This window comes from Pinus tabuliformis, chromosome X, assembly GCF_031772625.1.
Source record: "Pinus tabuliformis cultivar Carrire ecotype Pingquan chromosome X, CPIR1, whole genome shotgun sequence".
In the NCBI taxonomy this organism is placed as follows: Eukaryota; Viridiplantae; Streptophyta; class Pinopsida; order Pinales; family Pinaceae; genus Pinus; species Pinus tabuliformis.
The window spans coordinates 1,043,589,439-1,043,608,449 of record NC_142308.1 but is presented as its reverse complement, the minus strand read 5'-3'; the positions used below and the strand labels follow the sequence as shown (position 1 = coordinate 1,043,608,449).

The 19,011-nt window shown below is 36.5% G+C and overlaps 1 protein-coding gene across 1 annotated transcript in view; it reads left to right on the top strand.

Moving 5' to 3' along the window:
- LOC149143360 (PITH domain protein (DUF1000)) overlaps positions 1–19,011 on the top strand; it is a 141,766-nt gene that overhangs the window by 42,708 nt on the left and 80,047 nt on the right. The gene's annotated exons all lie outside the window — the stretch shown is intronic.

The following is a 19,011-nucleotide window of genomic DNA, read 5'->3' as shown; positions in this document are numbered from 1 at the left end:
ATGGGGTTTTTGACATTTGTCCAATGTAATTTTTTTTTTAGTTTTTTGGTTGGGTTTGGAATGGGTTTTTTGACATTTGTCCAATGTATTTTTTTTAGTTTTTTTGGTTGGGTTTGGAATGGGGTTTCTTAAATTGTATGTAATTTTTTTTTAGTTTTTGTACAATGTAAATAGTAAAATACTAAATTGTAAGTTTGTAACTTGCAAATTGTAATTTTTATTTTGCCATAGGTTGATCGAAACACCATTCAAGTTTTCAACTTCAAAGTTCAAAATCAAACATGCCAAGGAAATTGGACCCTTTCTGGGAATTTGGTGAACTTGATGCTCCAAATGATAGACTAAACTTGAATTGCAAGTTGTGTGGGCAACATATGTTCGGGGGGTGTACAGATTGAAGTATCATCTTGCACAAATCCTTGGATTTGATGTAGGGCCTTGCACAAAGACAAATCCTGAAATCATTTGAAGAGCCATGGAAGCATTGGAAACTTTAAACCACACTAGAGAGGCCAAAGCAGAAATGAAGAGGCAACTAAAAAACTTAGCTGAACAAGGAAGTGCCAGTGGTTCTATTGCAACATCAACCAACCTAGTAGCTGCCTAATCATTTTTTGTTCCTCGAACCACACCTGGTTCACAACCATCTATTAGTTCAATGCTTAAAAAAACTGAGAAAGAACAAGCTGACAAGTTGCTGGCCAAATTTCTCCTTTGGAGTGATATTCCTTTCAACATTCCAAGGAATAATCCATTTTTCTAGCCTACTGTTCATGCTATTGCAACTGTTGGCCCAGGGTACAAAATCCCTTCTTATCATGACATTAGAGGTCGGATTCTTCAAAATGAAAAGCTTGACTGCACCAAAAGATTGGAGGATTTTAGGGAATCATGGGCACAAACAGGATGCACTGTGATGTCAGATAGTTGGACTGACCAAAAGGGGAGAACCCTTATAAACTTCTTGGTTAGTTGTCCCAAGGGGACTATGTTTATCAAATCTGTTGATGCATCTGCACAAATCAAAGATGCAAGAACTTTATGTGATTTGCTGGATGTGTTTATTTTGGAGGTGGGTGCAGAAAATGTTGTCCAAGTCATAACGGACAATGCTGCAAATTATGTTGCTGCTGGCAGGATGCTTATGGACAGACATCCTACTTTATTTTGGACACCTTGTGCTGCACACTATATTTGTCAAGACCTTGAAAACAGGTGTAAAAGCAATAAAGGGAATTTTATACTGAACCTGTAATTATGTTCCTGAACTCTTACAAAATTTATTTATCAGATTATCTAACAGAACTGTTGAGGGTACCTACCCGTGCCCTTGCGGTTGATGATGACTCCAACTCCCTGCTTCGGTTACCAAAAGACCGAATCCACCCAGCCAAACTGAGCAGAACCTGGCTGCTCAATCCAACAAGCGTCTTAGTAGAAGTCGACTGTTCCCCCGTGCCCAGAACCTCAGAACAACTCAAGCTCTTCCTGTGGATGATTTCCGTAGATGATGTTCCTCCTCAAGATTTTCTTCCCTTCGTTCTTTACCTTCCTTGCCCAATCCCCCCTAACATTCTGCTCGGTGGTTTTTATCAAGTTTCTTGGCGGTGGCCGCTCTTCCACCAGCAACCCACCGCTTAATCTTTGGGTGACACCTTCCATGTCCCATCTCCTCTATCACACTGTTATGGTCACGTATATATAAGTATTTCATTTATAATTTAATTAAGTATATCTCTTTATGATTTATTAAAGTACTTTTAATATTAAGATTATAACATTATATTAATTTCTTATCTATATATATATATATATATATTTTTTTTTTTTTTTTTAAAACCATTTTATTAATTAATATAATTTATTTTTATTAATAGATAGGTCGTTACATACACTCTCCCTTCAGAAAACTTCGTCTTAAAGTTAGAGTTTTTATAGCAATTATTACATTCTTTTAGGATTGTAAATCGAGGTTAAATTTTTATTTAATGTAAGGATACTATAAAATTGGTGTTTTGAATACTTTTAGGTTTATGATTTTAATGGTTATGCCTTGCTCTAACCAGGTTCTCAAGCTATTTTAAAATCATCCTATCCGTCCTCTACTGGAGTATGCCTTGGCGTCAGTTTTATTGACCTAACTATTCATAAACTCTAAGGGTGACAACGTTGGTTATATCGACCTGATTCCCAGTGGGCATCCGGCAGTTATCATCACACGTCTAGGGGAGCGTGATTCGCACAGTCCTCCCATGACTCCAGGGTTCGGAGGATAAACGGTGGGCAACACCTCCACCCCTCCCAATAGACTTAGGGTTAATACCCTATCATAGAATCTCTTGGAGCCTTAATTGTTCTGAGGTTCCGTCATCACGTGGTCATTTTGGTAACAAATATTATTTGCAATCATAAACACTTAGCCATGCATTTATAAAATGTGCATTAACATATTCAAAAACAAATAGCTTATGTATAATTCACACATGTTAACTATAGTATAACATAATTTGCCATATTCTATTCATGTCATTGACTTTCATATTAAAATGTAATTATCCTTTGATTTCTATCTCATCAATCATATTGATACGCATAAATTAAACATAATTATAATATTTTAATTCCCATCAGAAGCAAAATCACTTAATATTTTAAACTTTACTATGACAATTATAATTAAGTAAGATCAATAACATATATCGTCTTGGTATCCATGTACCAACAGAATTTAAACAGATATTATGTCATAAAAATTCACGTTTATATATGATCATTCAAAATGGTTCTGAGCCTCTGATTTATAGTAAAGTAAATATATACAAAACATAGTTTAAAGTTTTTCAAAATTGACACAGATTAGGGTATTTTTGACATATGTTCTATGTATCTTCCCAAGTAGCTGAGCCGGGGCTATACTTGTCCCATTGGACCTTAACTTGGTCTACTAGACGATTTCTGAGTTGTCGAACTCTACGTTCTAGTATACGTAATGGTTCGACCGATATGATTCCCTCATTCGATACATGTAGTTCCTTCCATTGAAGGTTATGAGATTGATCAACGATATAATGTCTTAATACAGACATGAAATACATTATGAATTTTATGCAAGTGAGGTGGCAGGGCAAGACCCAACTCTTTCTATGACTTTAAATGATCCAATAAATTGGGGTGAAAACCTGATCCCCTACTTCATACTTCCTATCAGTTCTGTGAGTATCAACATAACTCTTTTGTCTATGCTGTGCTTCCTTTAATCGTTGTCTAATTTGTCTTACCTGCTCTTCCATTTCTTGGATTAATTCTGGTCCTATTTATCACTCAATCTTCTAACCTGTCCCAACTTAATGGTGTTCTGCAAGGTCTGCCGTATAATGCTTCAAATGGAGGCATTCTAATCGAACTGTGGTAACTGTTATTGTATGCGAATTCGACTAAGGGTAAGTACTTTTCCCAGTGTGATTGCTGATCCATAACATACATTCTCAACATATCTTCAAGTACTTGATTTACCCTTTCTGTTTGCTCATCGGTTTCAGGATGATAAACTGTGCTCAAATTTAGTTGAGTTCCTAAGGCTCACTGCATGCAAGTCCAGAATCTTGAAGTGAATCGTGAATCTCTATCGGATCTAATCTTCTTAGGTACTCCATGAAATTTGATAATTTTATTTATGAATACTCGAGCTACGTCAGCAAATTCGTAAGTATCTCTTACAAGAATGAAATGTGCGCTTTTCGTTAACTTATCCACTACTACCAAAATGGCATTGTGTCTTTGAGAAGTAAGAGGTAGTCCAGTGATAAAATCCATAGAAATGATCTCCCATTTGGTCATAGGAATATCGTGAGGTTGTAAGAGATCCGCTGGATGACAATGATCTGCTTTTACTTGTTGACATTCCAAACATTTTGTAACAAATTGAACGATATCATGTTTCATTCCCGACCAGAAGAAGAGTTTCTTGGTATCCGCATACATTTTCCTTACTCTAGGATGTGCACAATACACTGCTCTGTGGGCTTCCTTGAGGATAGTGTCTCGAAGATCCTTATTATCAGGAATGTACATTCTTCCATGGAATCGTAAGATTCCATCATCTTCTAGTTCATATCCTTCAAACTTAGATTCTTTTGGCTTTTTACCTTCAAGACTAGATCTCACCTTTAAATACCAGCTATCTTTTATGAGATATTCCAGTACTCGTTGGCTCAAATCTACTTTGATAGGTATGAGAGAGAATATCCGAGGTCTTCTGCTTAAAGCATCTACTACTACATTTTCTTTTCCCTTAATATATGATATTCCAAAGTCATATTCACTTAGGAATTCACTCCATCGTCTTTGTCTGGCATTGAAGTCTCTTTGGGTGAACAAATATTATAGACTTTGATGGTCGATTTTAAGTGTAAAACTTTGTCCCACTAGATAATGCCTCCATATCTTTAAAGCTAGTATTATAGTGGCTAACTCTAAATCCTGAGTAGCATAGAGTTCTTCATGAGGTTTTAAATTTCTGGAGGCATATGCTATCGCTCTATCTTGCATCAATACTGCACCCAACCCTTGTTTGGACGCATCAGTACATACCGTAAAATCCTTGTCCATATCAGGGACTCTTAGGATTGGTGCACTGGTGAGTAGTCTTTTGAGTTCAGAGAATGCTTTATTACATTCCTCAGTTCATTCATACTTAACACCTTTACGCTGAAGGGTTGTAATCGGCGTTGCAATTTTGGAGAATCCCTCCACAAATCTTCGGTAGTAACCGGCTAAACCCATAAAGCTTCGCACTTCATGTGCGTTTTTCGGTATTGACCATTCCATGATTGCTTTTACCTTCTCAGGGTCTACTGAAATCCCTTCACCTGATATGATATGACCTAAGTAATGAATCTTTTCCTGAAAGAATGAACACTTGGATAATTTTCCATACCACTGATGTTTTCTAAGGCAGGACAATACTATCCGTAAATGATCTTCATGCTTTTTCTTATTCTTGGAATAGATGAGAATATCATCTAAAAAGAGTTGTACAAATTGATGAAGATATTCAGGGAAAACACTGTTCATAAGATTTATGAATATTGCTGGTGCATTTGTTAATCCAAATGGTACCATAGTAAATTCATAATGTCCAAAACGTGTCTGGAATGCAGTCTTAGAAATATCGCTTTCAGAAATCCTTAGCTGATGATAGCTTGATCGAAGATCAATTTTTGAAAAGACAACAACTTCTTTCATTTGATTGAAAAGATTATCGATTCGAGGCATAGGATATTGATTCTTTATCTCGATTCAAGTCTCAATAATCTATGCATAATCTTAAGGATCCATCTTTTTTCTTGACAAAAATTACAGGAGCGCCCCAAGGTGATATATTGGGTCAAATATGTCCTATATCCAGTAGTTCCTTCAATTGAATTTGCAATTCTTGAAGTTCTGGAGCTGTCATTCTATAAGGAGTTTTAGAGATCGGTTGAGTACCAGGTTTCAATTCAATAGTGAGATCCAGCTCCTTTGGAAATACATCCGGAAATTCGGTTAACATCGGATATTGTTCTAAGGATGGCGCTTTTTCTTTACTTCTTGAATTACATATGCCTGACAACCTTTTCTTAAGCAACGTTTCATTTTCATTGTGGATATGTAACGTAAAGATACTTTTTTTTTTGATTCCTTGAATTTGGATCGCTTCTCCTTCATCATTTATACCTAGAATTCTTTTCCCATAACAGTCTATCCAAGCTTGATGAGTTTCTAGCCAATCCATACCTATGACAAGGTCATAAGTTCCTAAGGGTGTGACATAAACTTTCAGTTTAGTCGTACAAACCCCTAGGTCAATTTTGCATTGATCCACACTTAAGTCTACGGATTGGAGTTCTCCTGAGGCCAATTTTACTTGTCTGAAATCATTTTGTCTGCGAGCTGCCAACCCACATTTGTTTAATGCATATGACGAAATGAAACTATCTGTGGCACCAATATCAAATAAGATTTTGAGTTTTATACCATTAGTAATTCCTGAAGATTCTACTACAGTGGATTGATGAGCTGCTTGGTCATTGTTGACTACTGCATGAATTCTATGATTACCTTGATTATTTGATATTGGTTCCTTTCCAATCCTATGCAATTAATTTGACGAAGCTTCTGGACAATCACGTTGAAAATGCGGTCCTCCACATCTCCAACAATTAAGCTGCGTTGATCCTCTTGAATCAGGACATGAATTTCTAGATAAAGAGCTCCGTCCTCTCATGTTGTTTTCTCTTGAATTTCTTCCTCTATTGGTAGTTCCACGAGATGTCCATGGATTGGTGTTTGATGATTCAACGGCTATAGTGTTAACTGCCATGGGAGCTCTTGTTCCTACATTTCTTGGGGTAAATCTATTACCATAAGGTGGCCTTGAGCTACCTCCTTTGAAAAAATTTCGGGGAGTCTTTCCTGGAAATCCTGATTGTATAGGTTCTGCTGGCCCTACATCTTTTTTGATTCCTAGATGCTCTTTTGCATAACGACCACATTCTACGGCCTCAGCTACTGATAATGGTTTCCACATGCTCACCAAGGCCCTGATGCGAGGATTTAACCCAAATATGAAGCGTTCAGCTTGACGTTCATCAAAATTTAAGTAGTGAATGTGTTTTACAAGCTCCATAAATCTTATCTCATATTCTTCCACATTTTTATTACCTTGAACTAATGTATGGAAGGCTCTGGCTTGCTGTTGTTGAAAGTATGGAGGTAAATACTTTGCGCGTAATCTTTCCTCAAACAATTCCCAAGGGACGTTATCCGATGTAAGGTGCAGTTGCTTTTCTAGATTTCCCCACCAAATCAAGGCACTTTCTTTTAATTGAAATACAACAATTTTTGTTTTTTCAGAAGAAGAATATTCTCTTAATCTAAAGCATCTGTTCATTCCTTCTAACCATGCCTCAGCGCGTTCACCTACTCGACCTCTTGAAAATTCTGGGAGTTTAATTTTCTGAAGCTCTCTAGAAAGATCTTCTTTTGATCTTTTGTGGTCAAAATTCTTTGGTTTCGTTGAACTGGTAGCTAAGGGTTGAAGTTCTTTTTTGGTCTTAGCCCTAGTTTATTCTTTTAATGTCTCCAATAAGGCTTCCAATGAGTTCATTATCATGGTCAACTCCAGTGCTGGAGTGATTGGTGTTGATAATGGTCTCTGTGGAGACGATGATGATTGTGGCGGCGATGGGGATGATGATGACGACGGTGGTGGTATTAATGGCGGTGATGCTACCGGATCACGTCGACGTCGCTCATACGTCCTTACCATTGTAATGTTTCTTGTGCACATAATAAAATTTTGTAAAAATTTGAGGTAGACATTCGGTTTTAACATATAGTATCTTTTTTTTCTGTTTCTTGCAATTTCATATTTATAACTGGATATAGTTTTTTTGCTATTTTTATCTGCTACGCAGATCTTACTGATACCGAGGTCAAGGAGGGTGGTCTCGCGACCTCCTTGTCCTAATGCAGGGTATTCTATCCTAATATGAAATAATGCAGAAGCGTATAGGTATTAATTCCTAAAGTAGATCATCCAAAATTAATTACTAAGCAACATTCACAAAATGAAAATATTGAATGCCTCATTATAATGAACATCAGCGACATACCCATCATACCTCAAACTGACTGTTACTTCTAAAGAAGGGCACACATAGCTATAATGTGGAATATGTTACTTAGATGTATACTATTAGAATACCAATTATAACTATAACATATTCATTGCAATTTCATAAAAGAAATTTAAATTATTTTCATAAAGATTATGGTAGGCTGGTAGTTTATATATTTCTATAAAATAAATATAAAGGTCAAATTCTAGTAGAACTAAGTAACTTAGATGGTACCAATTAAACAATCTAGATATCATTTCTATTTGTCCAACATAATATTTACATTATCTTATTCTTCTATCAAATTTTGAATTATAATTGATTAAATAATTTGTAACATTTTAATTTTATTTTATAACATTTTCGAAACTAAAGCTAAAAGAAAAGGGGTCCTCATATGCCCATTTTTTTTTTTTTTAAATATCATTTTCCAAATTAAAACTAGTATGCATAAACCTTGATTATAAATAATAAATATGTTGTATTCCTAAACCTTAAGTATAAAAACCACATACAATAAAGCTAAACAACTTAATTGAATTTCTTAAACTTAAAATAATGATCACAAACACACTAAATAACGTAACTTAATTGGAAACTAAACTGACTCACTATTAATTAGAAACTGAATATTCCAACCTAATAAGACCCAAAACACAATAACTAAATTGAATTTCTTTAACCTTGACCGATCCACTATTAATTAGAAACGGAACATTAGAACCCAAAGATATTGATTAGAAAACACTTTCTTCGTGGGGACGTCCACCATTTCATCTAGCCGACCACATGGACTTGAAAGAATCCAATTATTAAATCCGAAGTGCAAAGTACCATTGGAGGGTGCCAATCGTGGTCAATTTGGTGATATTTTCAACTGTACGCAACAGAGTCCATGAATAAAATATAAGGTCATCTCCACAGTTCAGTGCGATACTAATGCCTATACCATTGCAGCTAAGTCCATCGTTGTCCTTCCGTTTTATAAGTTCCCTCAATCAATCAGTTCGATGTTAACACTAACATTAGTGCATTTGAGTCCACGGTAAATGTCCATGCCTTTATTTTCTATATTATAATTATTATTATTTGTAATTTTTTTTTTAAAAGTCGTTCAACCATTTTTTTTATGGAATAATATTACATTACGCACCCATATTAATCAAATATTACACAGGCATGGTTATAGCGATAATATTGACACGATAACGCTGGCAACTAAGATGCTGACACCCGACGTTCGACCACCCGAAAGGTGGAACCATGCTGACACGCGGGTCACGGGTTCGAAATTCGTGGCGGGGATCCCTTCTCCTCCCACTCCAGCTGTAAACGACATGCCTACGCTATTATGACAAGCACAGATTCGTGCTGCGTCTGCTTCAGTGCAGTAGTTTTCTATCTGACGACAATGTTATTTCATTTGGTTGGGCGCGCTATACTCTGTTTTGGGTGGAAATTTGCCTTTGGCCTTGCTTTTCATCTTACATAACTGGTCTTGTGCTGATCTAGTTGTGGAAATTCTTTTATACACAGGAAATGGGTGCATTAAAAGTATTTTAAATTTCTTTATGCCACAGAGCAAGACCTCAACCCTAGAACTTAAGATGGTCGAGGCTGTGCAGAAGAGAGCAATCTCTGGAAATTGCACCGTGAAAACATTCAATAGTGTTATCATGAAGTTCCCTAAAATTGATGAAAGCATCGAAAAAGTTAGAGTTGTGTTTAAGAAATACGGTGCGCTACTAATCTGTTTCATGATTTTCATGCTCTAGTATACTGTATATGTTTTCAGTGTGATCTTTGACTGTATATTTATATATATATATTTTTTTAATCAGTGTGTGGATCGAAATTGTGAGAACCCAACAACAATGGCAGGAGACATTGAAGCTACGGCTTGCCTCGGCTTCCATTAGACCGAACAATATAGTTCTTGTTCTCAAACGCCTCCAGAATATAGACTTATCATTCATGTTTTTTAATTGGGTTGGACAGCAGAAGGGTTTTAGGCATAACCGCCATCTATCTTTAGCAATGCTCAGTATGCTAGCCACTGACAGAATGTTCAGTGAGGCAGAGCTTATTCTTGAAAACATGAAAAACCAGGGTTGGAATCCCACTGTACAAGCATTAAGCGATCTTACTAGTGCATATTCTCAGGTTGGTTTAATTAGCAAGGCCCTTGATATGTTTCTCTACGCAGCAGTTTCAGCAGAAAATTCAACAGAAATAAAATTCAACAGAGAATTACACGATGCGTAGGGCTAGTAAGGTCGAAAGGGTTTAAACTGGCTCTGATACCAAATGTCAAGACCGTGAAAACAGGTGTAAAAACAGTAAAGGAAATTTTATACTAAACCTGTAATTATGTTCCTGAACTCTTACAAAATTTATTTAACAGATTATCTAATAGAATTGTTGAGGGTACTTACCTGTGCCCTTGCGGTTGATGATGACTCCAACTCCCTGCTTCGGTTACCAAAAGACCGAATCCACCTAGCCAAACTGAGCAGAACTTGGCTGCTCAATCCAACAAGCTTCTTAGTAGAAGTCAACTGTTCCCCCGTGCCCAGAACCTCAGAACAACTCTAGCTCTTCCTGTGGATGATTTTTGTAGATGATGTTCCTCCTCTTTAAGATTTTCTTCCCTCCGTTCTTTACCTTCCTTGCCCGATCCCCCCTAACATTCTACTCGGTGGTTTTTATCAAGTTTCTTGGTGGTGGCCGCTCTTCCACCAGCAGCCCACTGCTTAATCTTTGGGTGACACCTTCCATGTCCCGTCTCCTCTATCACACTGTTATGGTCACGTATATATAAGTATTTCATTTATAATTTAATTAAGTATATCTCTTTACGATTTATTAAAGTACTTTTAATATTAAGATTATAACATTATATTAATTTCTTTTATATCTATATATATATTTAAATCATTTTATTAATTAATATGATTTATTTTTATTAATAGATAGGTCGTTACATCCACTCCCCCTTCAGAAAACTTCGTCCTGAAGTTAGAGTTTTTATAGCAATTAGTACATTCTTTTAGGATTGTAAATCGAGGTTAAATTTTTATTTAATGTAGTTTCTTTCATTATATTGGAAGTTCTTTGACCTTGAATGTTAGAAGTGGTCCCAACCCTTTTTTAAACCTTATTGCCTCCAAGAGCAAGTCACACTAAGGAGAACATTATTCAACAAACTCTTGGTCTTGACATCTATGCTTTTGACTTGGATGATGCATATTATTAACTCCCTCCACCCCTTTTCCATAACTCCCTCTTTGCATATCATTTTATGGGGGTTGTTTTCGTCCCTCTTTTTGGTTTGGCTGTTATTATTTGTTGTGTTATTGGTCCCTTGACTTATTTTTGTCTTTAGTGGACATTAATATAATTTTCAATTTCAAATTTGAAAGTAGATTTTGATTGTACTTTTTTTCCTCTCTGGGTTACATACTCAAAATGCTGAAGGTAAAACGTAGAATTTTAGGGCACAAGGTTGGTCAACCACTAGGCTTGAAGCCATTACAATAATATACTCCTTAAGAGCTCAAGATGTCACTTTGTGGGAATTGAACTTTGTTGGGGAGGATGACAATACTCCTTCCAGTCACTTGAGTAAGCCCAATTTACAGGGTTTGATTGGACTTACCTAGATAATCAATTAACTGGGTATCCTTTCACAATCTACTAATAGGGCATCCACTGTCAAGGTTCCATTTATCTTTGTCAGGCATCCACAAAAGCTTTTGCCGCTCATCATCTAGAAATATCTTAGGGCCGATATTTCTAATGCCATTGGTATAATCCCAAATTTGTTAGCAATTAAAACAATATTAATACTTTGGGATCTAATATGTTGCCCAAAAATACTACTTTGATTAAAATTTATTAACTTCAAGTTATGTTGTTACTAGAAAACTACATATGCATTTTTTTGTTTGCTTAGGCAAACTATGTTGTTCTTGTTGCTGCAAAATCTAGCAGGCATTGTGAGGGCACTTACAAGGCGAGGGCTAGACCCTGTAGCAACAATGAGGAAGAATTGCCATTGTCATCTCAATAATCTTTCTCCTACTGTTTAGTGGAGTTTCACCACAAGGGAGGCTTCCTTGTATTCACCTATAAGTATATGCTAGTTGGAGGGCCCTAGGTGATGTAAGCAGGCTAGGGAAATATACCTTAATGATGGAATAGGCTCAAATCTTCTCTATAAAGGAACATGTATACTAACCCTAGGCTAGACAAGGATCACTACAAGCTAAGGCTAGTACCTAGACATGTAGGAGTTAGAGAAAGGGTTGTTGAAATTTGGTATCGGAGGACAGGTGGTTCTCTTAGGCTTTGATCTTTGGCCTAGGGAAAAGTGTCCAAAAGAATTTAATTTTTCTCCTAAAGTGACTTTATAATTTTATAAAGTTAAATCTAATTTAAAAGTGACTTTAAGTGATAAAGTTACTAAGTCTAATTTTAAAGTGACTTTTATAAAGTCAATGAAAAATTAGAAAGGAAAAGTGACTTTGGAAATAAATGACTAAGTGGGTCCTTATTAAAGTGGGGTGAATTAAAAAATAAAAAGTGAGATTTAAATGAGCATTTAATCTCAGCCATTGATCTAAATCTATTTCAGCCATTGGATTTAGAGATCACCCAAAAGTCACTTGGAGTTATATTAAGGGAGGAAAAGGAGGAAAATATCACATTCGATTCAATTCTTTCACGAGCAGATTGGGAGAAGGAGAGCAAGAGAGCAAGAGAGATTTCTGAGTAGGGAGGAGAAGGAGACAACAGCTTGGCACACATTCCAAGGCAGCAATTGAGCAGATTTGTACAGCTGATTCAGCACACAGTGAAAGGTAGCTTTTGGCACGATTTTCGAGGAGAGGTTTGCACAAAAATTGAGGAGCAGTTTGCTGGTTTTTCTGCACGCAAAATGAGGGCCATACAACAGCATTTAACGCTGAAAGTGGGCACGAAAATCGAGGAGACCGTAAAAAATTTATTGCTGTCCTGTTTGCTGTAATTTCCAGTTTGCTGTGAAGCATGGGAAAAGAGATAAGTTGTAAATTTGCTTGCTGATATTTTTGCTGAAAATTTCTCACTGTAAAAGGCAATTTTCAGAAATAAAGAAGAGCTCTCAAACTGGTTTTCCCCAAGAGTTGTAGGGGGTTTTTCCAGGGTCACATTGACCAAAAATCTCAGTGTTTAAATGTGTTTTAATGGCTGTTTATTACTGCTGATTTTTATTTCTGCAATTTCCAGCATTCTGTAAAATTTCCAGAATTTGTGTTTTCAGCAAATTTATTTTTTTCAGCTTGTTAAATGTATGGTTATGGGAAAGAGAATTTAACTATATGGGAGAAATAAGGAGAAACTGAAACCGGGGTGGGAAAACAGAAATTTCTACAAGGGTTTACTTAATGATTAGATCAACAAAGGAACAAGTTAAACCTTCAAATAGGTTGCAAGTTGAAGCTTGGCTAGGGTTTAGGGTTTCTAGATCACAAAATTGTTTGGGAAGGATGATGTCATCCCTATTTGGGGAGAATTCACCACAACAAATGCTAAAGTTTAGGTTTAAACGTATAAGGAGGCAAACCCTAAACTTTCATCCCCAAACATCCATTTGAAATGACCCTAGAAGCAAATTGGTCCTAGAAAAGCCCTAGCGACTTGCCTTAAAAAGCCTAGGAGATATAAAAGAAACAAAAATGTTTTGGTTTTTATGATTTTTGATCAACACAACTTTGGTTGGTGCCTAATCCCACTTGGGCAAATGGAGTTTTAGGGCAAATTTCAAAGGAAAATGAAAATTGATTGGATTATGTGGGGAATATGTTTTCCTCTTGTAAAACCTTAATTATCTTGTAAGACCCTAAATATCTTTTTTGTGAGGGGAGAAATTAAATAGAAGACACACACTAGGAGTTCTTTTGTGGATTTCAAGGAAGAATATATTTATCATGCAAATTTTTACCAAGATTTTCAATAAACAATATGCATTTAGTCATGGAACATTTAGAAACCCTAACATTAATTCATTCACATGCAAAATAATGAAATACCAGTAATAAACTTACAAATTCTGCCAAGGAAAAGCTCTATTTCAATCCCAGAAAGATGTCTCCAATGCAATAATCAATCTCCAATAGCAAGATGCTCTATAAAATCACATCTTTACCAAGTAGCAAAAAAGACAAGGCAATTCACATTCTAGGAAACTAGAGCTGAGTTGCATGTGTGGTGATGAACAAGTGAAGTGGAGGGGTCCTCTATTTATATGAGGTCTATCCCTTCACTTTTACAAAAATATTAGCCTACAATCCTTGAAGCAAGTTTGACAAGACAGGGGGTTACAAGCCAACCCTATAGCTCAAACAATGAAATAATGTCATAAAACCTACAGTTGTAAGTTTTCTAGTTTTCTGTTGAAATTGTAGTTATCAGGTTTACTTTTTCAATTGTACCAACAATGTTCCAGTTCGTTTATAGTCTGTTATCAGTTTAGGTTGATAACATTCTCTGGCTGGAAGATAAATAGTCCATTGAACACATCTATTCCTTGAACAATCCTTATTCATCAAGTATGGGGTAAAGATCCTGCTCCCGTGCTCCTAGCTTCTTCCAACTAGTGTCTCTTAGCTATGTGACTCACTAGAAGAGATCAGGATTTGCATGGGCTTCTTACAGAGTGATTGATGTGACAGGGATGTCCATATTCCCTCTTCCAAGGATCACCCTTTCTCATGTATTTCTTTTGTTCTTCTACTTTATTATCTTTTCATCTTATAGCATTTAGGATTGATCTTGACACTGACACTGACACTTTGTGGTGTTTGACTGTTCTTCTGGTCCTAATAAAATTATCTTGTTGGATGTGTTGGCACCCATGAAATTATATACTTATAATTTTGAATCAATTGTAAATGCTATTTTGTCTTCCACTTTAGTCTATAAATGTAGAATTGTGTGATAAATTTTTGAATGTAAAATCTCCTTATCCTAGAAGGCACATTAAAGATCCACTGTATAGGTCATTGATCTCCACATGTTGAACCATATCCTATAGATTCCTTATTCAGTTGATCCCTTTCATGTATTTTTCAAATTAGGATGCTCCTCCCTAGGTCCTCCAACTTGGTATGAAAGGTGGGGCGAAGGTGGAAAGCAGGCGAAGGTGGGAAGCACTGAGATGGATATTGCGCTTTGCTGTCAAGCAGCACTCAAGCTCTTCTTTATTTCTCACAAAAATGTTTTATGCTAAGTCACCTGACACGGGGATTCGGGACACGTAGGATTCAAGATTCGTGGTGTCAGATTTAGACACGTTGACCCCCCGGAACAGGACACGTAGGATTCGTTATATATTATTTTATTAAAATATATATATATATATATATATATGTATATTAAAAATTAGATATTTCTTACACAAATTTTAATTAATGATACCAATTTATTGATTTCAAATATAGATCTTCATCTATAGCTATTAGCATGCATAGTACATACAAAATTCAAATACATGTCAATCTATTATCTATTTCTTATGCTTGGCCCTTTTGCCACCACGAGAAATGTCTAATTTTTTAGTCTTGTTGGAAAATCAGGATCTTTGTCATTAATATCACCCTCTAAGCATTAATATCCAGAGGTATTTTTGTCATTACCTCTGTATCTGTATAGGGATCTTTGTCATTAATATCACCCTTTAAGCATTAACATAAGATAGAACAAGCATAACTTGTCAAGTCAAGATTTTGTTTGAGTGATGCGTACATTTTTAGGAGGGTCATGATACAGGAGTTTGACAACCAATGTCACTAACATCAAGGTACATAGAGGGATTGGTGCTCTTGATTAAATACGAGTTCCATACCCTAATACATGACAAAATTCAATGGAAACATTGCAAACCCTCAATCCTAAAATCCTGAAAAACTGATAAGTTTGCTGGATTTTGAATGAAATCTAAAATTCTACTTTCTCCATATGAAATCCAATGAGGCCGGAACCACTCTCAAACATCCTGAGTCATTTCATGGTAATGTTAAAAATTTAAGTAAAAGTGAAATTCTTTTTCACTTTTACTTTAAGAATTTAACATTACCATGAATAGCATATCAATACTAGGGCCTAGACTTGATCATTAAGCTGCCAAAACGCTTGCCAAATGAAAATATGCGTGGCTGTAATGACCAAATGCGGCCTTTTCATACCCGTGCAGGTCACTTTTGCCGCCTAACGAGTCCTGGAAAACAGGACACGCTGCCAAAATTGTGACATGACCTCGGATTCGACGAGTCAGGAAAGGACATGACGTGTCATGGTTTTTGGACACGAATTAGGGCAGAATCGCGTCGGATACGCTGGATTCGAGATTCGTGGGGCCTATAGGATGAATCCGGTTATCTAGGTTTTATGCAGTGGCTTCTAGTTGTTGGAATTTATAGATATTTCATGTTGAGCTACTATTGGTATGGTTTTTAGTCCCACCTTGGTGCACTTAAGCTTGGAAGAATGAGGAACAGTTGTTGGTTAGACAAATAACACATTTTGTTGGGTCCTTGTGTGAACAAGTGGCTGTACGAGCACCTTTGGGTAAGCGATGACCTTTGTCGGGCTATGAGGTCCTTTGCTATGGGAAAGAGAACCCTTTTCTATGAGAAAGTATAACCTTATGTTTTTTTTTTTCCTGAAATACTGGAACAGTTATGGTTTGTATAATTGCTATGGCCACAATATACAACATAGTTATACAAATGAGATGAGGCTTTCCAATAGCCATTCTTTCAAGAAGACTCTCAGAAACAGAAGTGTTGTAAATTCAAAATTATTTTGCAATACATAGATTAACCTGAAATTTAGAGAAAGTCATACCCAATATGGGCTTCTTGCTTGGTTTCTGCCAGCACTTGCTGCTCCTGATCCAGATCCTCTGTTTCTAAGTCCCCTTAAGCATGCCACACTCGTCTTCATTTGAAGAAGTCCGAACATACCCAATTGTTAACTTTGGGAGAGGTCTCAGACTGTGAGCCTCTGCATAGGTCCAAAATCAGCTGGTAAAGCATGCCACATTCTGCTTCAAGCTTCTCGATTTGCCTCCTCTGGTGTTTCACTGTCCCCAGAACCTCTACATGCTTTTGTAAAATCAATGTTATTTTGCAATACATAGATTGACCTGAAATTTAGAAAATGTCATGCCCAATATGGGCTTCTTGCTTTGTTTCTGCTGGCGCTTGCTTCTCCTGGTCCAGATCCTATGTTTCTAAGTCTCCTTGACTGTGCCACACTCCCTTATCTTCATTTGAAGAAGTTAACATACCCAATTATTAACTTGGGGAGAGGTATCACTGTGAACCTCTGTCTAGGCCCAAAATGAGCTGCTAAAGCATGCCACATTCTGCTTCAAGCTTCTCTATTTGCCTCTTCTGGTGTTTCACTGCTCCCAGAACCTCTGCATTCTTGGGATATTGCACTTGCTCTATTCTGATTATTCTATTGCTCAAATTGGAGATGACATGTTGAAGCTTGTGGTAGCTTGGGAAGGTCTTCTGCATAGGCTTGGTGTCTTAGCAAGTGGAAGATGATTTATTGCCTCTTTAGGTGCCTGCTTGGTGGAGTAAGTGATTTATGTCTTCTTTCCTAGTTCTAAGTTAGGAAAAATACAATAATTAAAGTCAATTAATTATTGTGGACTATTAAGTCATTTTCTAAGGATAAATAATTTAATTATTTAAGTGACTTAGAAATAATCTTAACCATTGATCTCCAAGGTCTTCTAGAAGAGAGATAGATGAAAAAAGCGATCCAACGAGTATCCACTCTGCATTCTTCATGTATTTTCAATTTTTTTTGATGTGGGTCTACTCAGAAGTATGCAGAGTAGGTACTCGTTGGATATGAAATTTAATTTCGCATCCAACAGGTGTCTACACTTGACATTTGAGTAAACTTATAAGGAGATAAGCCGTAAATGCAATAAAAAAAGTAGTTTTCTTCTTTTCCTTGTAAACTATTTACCCTTGAGGATGACATCATCATTTTGAATCCTATTGCTTCTTTTAAAGTTAATTTTGTTAGTAAATTTTTTGTTTTGAGGCCCATTCTGACCTCAAAATTCCCCTAATATTATTCATTCTGACGGGAGACACCTAGCTCTATTTATCAGGGAGTTTGTTACATCTAGGCATCATAAGTTAGAGACTACCAAGCTGGTCACTTCTTTTTCTGTCATAGCCCACTGAATAGAAGCATGAAGTGTTGTGCCCCTGCAACTGATGTTACTAGACCTGTATGGTGATGTTATTAGACCTGTCAGGCATTGCCTTCCTACATAGACGAGACAAAGACCGTGTCTGTCCTTGAGGCAATGCAGATATGTTTGGACAAGGGTCAATCATTGCTGTATCCTTTTTAGAATTGACAGATTCCTAGCTCCTTTACTTTTACCAGAGATCACTTGTCTTTGGATGCTAGGAGAGATGCCTCTCTTTCAGCACAGTATATAGTTTATGCTTTCTAGAAATTGCTTGGAAGGTACCTTCTTAGCCCAATCTCTTGATAGCATTCTCAAAGATATACTCGGTGACCAATTTGTGATGAATCAGGATGAAGGATTTTATTTTCCTTCCACCCATTTATTTTTACTCATGTGGCTTCTCTTTTGATTTTTCTTTTATATTTTCAGGTTATACTGTTGGTTCATTAGATCTTTAAGGGTGGGAAGGGGGTGAAAATTTTTCACTCATTTTGCTGCTATTACAAGACTTTGTACTTTGACTACCATACATGAAAATCAGTATAATTTCTCTTTTCTCTCTTGTTTAGGCCCTGTGTGCATCTCTTCCATGTTTTACTTGATCTTCACTTTGGTTGGCCTACTTTAAAGGGCAGCCCTTTAAGGCTTAAGCTGATGGTCAACATATTTGCAGGTGAAACATGCATATGGAATATTTAGAGAGTTAACTGGTTGCAGCTTCATTGAGTTCGAAACTTGATACTATGATAGGAATGATGGAAAGTAGTTCTCTAGATAAATCCACCTCAATAATTATGTCATCAGGTTCTGCTAATAATAATGTCTGAAAGGGTTTCACTACAAGTTCCATAATGTTCCTGGTAAAGTTACCATCATATAGGAATTCAATCCATAATGGATAACAGTGTTTGCATGTTATCTGATAGTGAAACTCAAACCTCCATGGTTGAGGGTCAGCTTGAACTCCAGCTATGCGGGCAACCCCATGACCCAAGATGGCCTTACCTTTTTCAAAACTGTTGAAAACTAACCTATATTTAGTATATACCCCCTACCCAGGCTATGAAGGGGTTCTGCAACGTG